The 7,499-nt window shown below is 38.6% G+C and overlaps 1 pseudogene; it reads right to left on the reverse strand.

Annotated features, from left to right (window-relative positions):
* Positions 1-585: 585 nt before the first annotated feature.
* LOC102821375 overlaps positions 586-7,499 on the reverse strand; it is a 64,763-nt pseudogene continuing 57,849 nt past the window's right edge.

Consider the following 7,499-nt stretch of genomic DNA (forward strand, 5'->3'; position numbering starts at 1 on the left):
CCAGAGTGTTCCTTGGAGGTCAGGATGCCCAGACTTTGTCTCTCATACTTCAGACATATTGTCAGGAGGGAGCAGTCACTGGAGAAGAATATCATGTTTGGTAAGGTGGAGGGGCAGAGAAAAAGAGGAAGACCCTCAATGAGATGGATTGGCCAAGTGGCATCATCAATGGGCTCAAGCATGACAACAATTGTGAGCTTGGTTCAGGACCAGGCAATGTTTCGTTCTGTTGTGCATAGGGTCGCTATGAGACGGTACCGACTCTACAGCACCTAAAAACAACAACAATGTCTAACCTATCCATAGACTGAAAGTAGGAGAGGAAATACTAGAACTAGAGACTAAAGTAGAGGAGAAATAAGAATCAATTAATAGGAATTCCAGATTGAGATACATAGATAAAATAGAGGGGAGAAATCGAAGAAATAATAGAATTACATCCCTGAGAAGTAAGATGGTCAAAATAAAAGGAACTAAAAACAGTTCTCAGCACAACGAATTTTAAAAAAAAAGGAAACCTAGAGCCATAGTTCCTTAATTTTAGAATTAGATAAATGGAAGATTCTAAAGTCAAAATAAGGCCACTCACAAAGACATAGACATTATAATGGGTTCAGATTTCTCCTTAGGAATACTAGATGCTGAAGATAACTGAGAAAGTTTAAAGGGAAAATAATTTTCAACTTAGAATTCAAAGTCTAACCAAAAATCAAATCAGATGTGAAGAAAGAACAAAATTATTTCTAGACATGTAAGCTTTTAGAATGTTTATATCCCATGCAGTCTTTTCTGGTATGTTTTCTTGATGCTACTGAGTGTGAAAACTATCAAAGAAAATTATACATCATAAAAGGACTATAATGAATCAGTTTTGTAGTTGAGGATTTTAGGATTTAGAGAGGTGGAAAGAATGTACCTACTATACTTTCAATAATAATTCTAAAAAGCCAGTGGATAAACAAGTTCATGACTTTTCTTGAATTAGCTGAAGTGCTGAGTTATTAGAAGCACCAACTGGGGCCTGAGGCATACAAAATGCATTTGTTGTTGTTTGTTCTTTAGTGCCATTGACTTGGTTCCAACTCATAGTGATCCTGAATAAGGTTTCTGAGGAACAGTTGGTGGGTTTGAGCTGCCAACCTTGTGTCGATCCTACATCTGCACAAAAGGCAATAATGCTTTATTTATCTGATTGTGCCCTACCTTTGGACACTCAATTGCTGCTGTTTCTGATTTACCCAGGGGAACTTTTGCCCACATTTCTGCATTTTCTTGTCTTTCAGGCCATCTTCTAGGCTTCTGAGAGGATCTGACCATAATCAGTGTTTTCTCGGTATTCTGAGCATACTCCTCAGCCAGCCCTCTCAGAAATGGTCCAGTAAATTTCATTCAATGATGATTTTATTATCTTTTTTTTTTTTTTTTTTTTTGTGGCTGAGAGACCCAACTGTAAAGTGAAATGAGCACCATTGTCAGTATTGTCTGGCAGCATTTGTGGGTGTGCTAGGCCACTCCTCATTCATTGCACAACTCACCCCGACCCTCACCTTTGTTTTAGTTCAAAGATGAAGAATATTGTCCGTGGATCCAGGCTTGTTCCATTCTAACTCTACTACTTCTCAGCCATGTACCTTCAGCAAAGTGTTCTTCCTTTCCAAAGCTCAGTTTTCTGATTTGTAGAGTGTAAATCATAATTACATTTTTACATAAGATTCTTGTTATGACTAAATGAAATTTTATCCGTAAGGTGCTTGCACAAGGTATTTACTCCATAGCTGGGAATCCACAAAGTCTAGTTATTTTTATTTTACTTTTTATTCTTCCCTCTGTTGCCCAGAATACCTAGCAGCATGTGTTAAACACCATTAATAACTTGAATAAAACTCATGCATAAGTAGAAGAGGGAATATTGATAATGTAGTCCTGAAATAAAGTGTCCAAAATGAATCACTGGACTTAAATATATTAATGAACCCTGAAGAAGGAGTCCTGGTGTGACGCTGTGGGTTAATTTGCTGGACTGCAAAGTTGGTTTGAACCACAAGGTGGGTGGTTCAAACTTACCAGTTGGTCCTTGGAAACCCTATACAGGATTGCTATGAGTTGGAACTGACTTGATGGCACTTAACAACAACAACTCTAAAGAAAAAAATAAACAAACCATACTTAGTAGTAGTCTAAACTGTATACCAAAATACACATTTTAAAATGAACATTGGCAAAATGCATTGAATTAATTAAATTGTTTTCAGGGAACTATGGTAATTATGTAGAAGCCCTATTTGATTTTTCCACCCTTCCAAGTGACTTTTGTCAAAACGTGCTTTCAGTACTCACTTTGATGGCAGCTAAAATGCTGTCACAGTGTTCCTAAGATGCTGTCAATGCAATTTTGTAGTAAATAACATTACAATGTCAATGTGTGACCGAGAAGGTGACACGATGTCAGTGATACACTGAGCATGACTATATCATAAATTCAATGGAAAATGCATATTTATGCAGACTGCCTGAAGATGTCAAAAATGAGTCATGCAAATGCTATATTACTGAGAAAAAAGAAATCAAGTCAGAGAAAACTTTGTTAAAGATGATGTGAATTCTACTGGATAAAAGGAATTTTAAGTTATGCCAGTCGGGGTGCCCTCAGATTATAAAATGTAATCAAAGCGTTTACCTGTGTCATCTCTGAGGGAGCCTATCCCCCCGCCCCCACTGAAAATACCTGATGTCCAAGGACCTGAGGCAATTCGATGGCACTGATTTGCTGATACTGCTAGAGAGCATTTAATATACTGAAGGGAGAGAGGGATTTCCATTGCTCTAATTCCAAGACTTGCCCCTGTGGTGATTCACTTCTTTCCTGTCTGCTTTCCTGGTTTAGACTTAGAATAGAATTGGGAACTAACTTCTCTAGGTGAAGAGGGTCATCTGTGTATACTCAGCTGATTCCTGGATTTCCTCTATTGTAGACTTCACTGTAAATAAAACAAAAATTCATAAACAACAATCTTATCAAGAAAAGTTTGAAGTTGTCAAGGACTTCATTCTTCTCGGATCAACTATCAACACTCATGGAAGCAGCAGTCAAGAAATCAAACGACGTATTGCATTAGGCAAATCTGCTGCACACGACCTTTTTAAAGTGTTGAAGAGCAAAGATGTCAGTTTGAGGACTAAGGTGCACCTGACCCAAGCCATGGTATTTTCAATAACCCCATATGCATGCAAAAGCTGGACAGTGACTAAGGAAGACCATAGAAGAATTGATGCTTTTGAGTTATGGTGTTGGAGGAGAATGCTGAAAGTGCCATAGGCTGCCAAAAGAACAAACAGATCTGTGTTGGTAGAAGTGCAGCTAGAGTGCTCCTTGGAGGCCAGGATGCCCAGACTTTGTCTCTCATACTTGGGACATATTGTCAGGAGGGACCTAGTCGCTGGAGAAGGCTATCATGTTTGTTAAGGTGGAGGGTCAGAGAAAAAGAGGAAGACCCCCAATGAGATGGATTGGCCAAATGGCAGCATCAATGGGGTCAAGCGTGGCAGCAATAATGAGGTTGGCCCAGGACCGTGCAGTGTTTCATTCTGTTGTGCATAGAGTCGCTATGAGTAGGTACCGACTCGATGGCACCTAACAACAACAACAACAACAGACTTCATTGAAGGTGAAGAGTTTTAAATGCCACGGATCGTAACAAAAGCAACACATCTGTGTTTACTGAAGTGTTTTTCAAAGTATGGTCAATGGATGACATGCTTCAGAATTCCCTGCTTCTTGTTGTTGTTAAGTGTCATTGAGTCAGTTCTAACTCATAGTGACCCTGTAGAAAGTTTTCAAGGAGTGGCTGGTGAGCTTGAACAGCCGACCTTGCATTCCAGCACCCCACCAGAATTCCCTGGAGGATTATAGAAAACCCAATTTTCTTCTTGGACTTTTTCTCTGCTATTTTGAGTCAGAATTGTTGTTGCTGATGTCATTGCATTAGTTTCAACTCATTTGTGACCTTCTGTAGAACAAAACAAAAAGCTGACCAGGCCTAGCCCTTCTCACAATCATTGCTTTGTACTAGCTTATTGCTACAGCTACCTTGTTAGTCCATCTACTTGAGGGTCTTCCTCTTTCTTTCTTTTTTTTTTTTTAGCTCACCCTCTACTTTAACAAGCATGGTGTCCTTCTTTCAAGACTGTCCCCTCCTAATCACATGCTCAAAGTTAGTGTGATAGTGTGATGAAGCCTCACCATCATTACTTTTAAGTAACATTCTGCCTATACTTCTTCCAAGACAGGTTCAATCTCTTGGCAGTTCATAGTATAGTCAGTGTTCTTTGATAACATTATGCATCAAGTACATCAATTTTTTATTTTTATTTTTAAAGCATTTATTGTGAATTGAGTGAGGATGGAGGTAGGATTTTATGATTCAATTATCAGTAATTGTTATCAGGACAAGAGGAAACCTATTCAGTGGGGGTTCTATCTTACCCCCCTCGTTCTGACACTAAGCACCCTCCTGAAAGCTTATAAGCCAGCCACTTCATGCCTTTATAGCCACCCAATTTTGATAGCCAAAGTCTAAGTTGTTCATCCCTATCAACCCAGTGTACTAAGGAGCAAGCTTGATCTTTGATAAGAATCTTTCCCTTTCAGTTCGATTTTGGGCAACTAAGCAAAGGTCCAGTTCATCAAGTTGTAACAATTTATCCTTGCTCTCTGTATCTAACTTCTTTATCATCATCTGATCGAGTTCTGGTCAGCAAGCCATCCAAGCCAGATCAAATGGGTACTATCTGCAAGTTTGGGAGTTCTAGCACACCTTCCCCACACTGCAGACCAGCTGGCCACTTTACTCTTAACTCTAGTCCCTAGAAGCTAGGTCAGTTTCCTTGGACTCAGGAGTCCACATGTCTCCCTGAATTGCAAACCTGCCAGCCCTTCCTCTTCTCTCTCTTGTCTCAAGGTGATCAGGTGTCTATGGAACATGGCCAAACTCAATCCTGGTCTTCATTACTGCATTTCCACCACTTTCATTCACAAGTTGACCAGGGTGATTCCCAGTGAACATACAAGACTGTTTGTGTGTTCCCTTTGAGTTTCAGTCTTAGAAAGGGGTTTACCCCGATGGGCTGACTTTTCTTGCCTTGATGGCTCCAAGTAAAACAGCTTGCTTGATATTGTCACAGCCAGTCTGTTCCCTCCGCCCCCCTCCCCCCGTCTTTCTTTCATCTTCTTTGTTTTTTCTTATTCATTGTCCAGCTTTCACATGCATATGAAGTTATTGAAAATATTATAGATTAAATCAGGCTCACCTCAGCTCTCAAAGTGACATCCTAGTTTTTAGCACTTTAAAGAGGTCTTTTGCAGTTACTGTTGTTGTTAGGGGCTGTCAAGTCGATTCCAATACATAGTGATCATATATACAGCATTGCCCATTCCTGTGTCATCCTCACAGTAGTTGTGTTTGAACCCCGTGTCAGTCCATCACTGTGGGGGATCTTCCTGTTTTTCCCACCACTTTATATCAAACATGATGTTCTTCTCCTGGGACTGGTTCCTCCTGACAACATGTCCAAAGAAAAAGAGGTAAAGTCTTGCCATTCTGGCTGTACTTCTTCTAAGACATACATATTTGTTTTTCTAGCAATCTGTAGTATTTTCAGTATTCTTCACTAACATCATAAGTCAAATGCATTGATTCTTCTATGGTCTTGCTTATTCCTTGCCCAACTTTCACATATATATGTTATTTTTGTTGTTGTTAAGTGCTGCTGAGTTGGTTTCAATCCTTTACAGCAACTCTGTAAAGAGTTTCTAAGGAGTGACTGGTGGTTTTGAACCACTAAGTTTTCGGTTTGCAGTCTAGTGCTTATGAGTTATTGAAAAGATCATGGTGTGGGTGAGGCATACCTTAGTCTGCAAAGTGACATCTTTGTTCTTGACTGCTTTAAAGAGGTCTTTTGCAGGAGATTTGCCTAATGAAATACATCATTTGATTTCTTGACAAACGGAATAAGTATGGTGAAAGGATACAACCTTTCCATCATAATAATAGTGACATATTAGCAACAAGGAGTCCTGGTGTAGCATTGTGGGTTAATGAGCTGGACTGCAAAGTCAGTTTGAATCCCAAGGTTGGTGGTTCAATCTCACCAGCTGCTCCTTGGAAACCCTATACAGGGTTGCTGTGGGTCAGAACAAACTTGACTACACTTAACAACAACAACATTATTATTGTAGAACTGTCTATTTTTTCAGTTCTTCTAGAATTTGATTTATGTATTTTGAGGCATTTTCATTGGGAGCATAAATATTATGGTTATGTCCTCTTGTTCAGTTGACCCTATAATCATGAGATAATATCCTTCTTTGTCTCTTACATTTTTTTTTTTTTTTTTGCTTTAAGGTCTATTTTGTCAGAAATTAATACTGCTACTCTTGTTCATTTTGGTTACTTTGATTTTTAAAAAAATCTATTTTTCTCTTTTTGTGTAAGGTGTGCCTCTTTTAGACAGTACATTGAGTCTTGTTTTCTTGTTCCTTATGCTACTCACTGTCTCTTGACTGGTGCATTTAATCCATTGACAGTCAGTGTAATGATTGATAGGTATGAATTGATTGCTTTTATTTTGTTGTGCATTTTTTTATGATGCTGCTGGTTTCTTTGTTCTGAATAACTGTCTGTGCTGAGTTAATTTTGTGCATTTTCTCATCAATTTCTTCATTGTTGCTGTTTTACTGTTCACTAAATCATAATTTGCCATTTACTCAATTTGATTTGAATGTGTATTAATTTTCTTTGAGGTTACCATCTAGTTTATTAATTTATTCCCCAGTTTAAAACAGTCTGTGTTTTATATCAAAGTCTACTTAACTTCCTTACCATTTTGAAGTTCTGTAACTACACTTTTCTCTCATTTTGCTTTGTAGTTGTCTTCATTATAAATTGCTGTCTCTGGTTCCCTATTTTCAGTCATGTAGGTTTGGAGTCCTGATGTGGTGCTGAGGGATAAAGCATTGGACTGCAAGTTTGGTTTGAACTACAAGGGTGGAAGTTCAAACTCAACCAGCCATTCCTAGGAAGCCCTACACAGTGTCATTATGAGTTGGAGCTGACTTGATGGTGCTTAACAACAAGCAGTTTGTTTTACTTTGCTTTTGTTGTTAAGTGCTGTTGAGTCAGTTCCAAGTCATAGCCACCCTGTATACAGTTTCCAAGGAGTGACTGGTGGGTTTTAACCACCAATCTTGTGGTTAGCAGCCCAGTGCTTATTCTACAATGACACACCAGGACGTGTATATCAAGTTTAGGTTGTTATTTGCTATTGTTGCTTATCAGTCCAAAGTATTCCCTTTAGTATTTTTAGTAAAGTTCGTCTGTTAATTACGAATTACTTTGCTTTCTGTGTATTTGGAAATGTTCTAATTTCACTGTCATATTTGAGGTCAGTTTTGCTGGATATAAGATCCTTGATCTCAATATTTTTCTCTATCTGAGTTTCAT

The sequence above is a fragment of the Chrysochloris asiatica genome, unplaced genomic scaffold, assembly GCF_000296735.1.
Source record: "Chrysochloris asiatica unplaced genomic scaffold, ChrAsi1.0 scaffold00032, whole genome shotgun sequence".
Lineage (NCBI taxonomy): Eukaryota > Metazoa > Chordata > Mammalia > Afrosoricida > Chrysochloridae > Chrysochloris > Chrysochloris asiatica.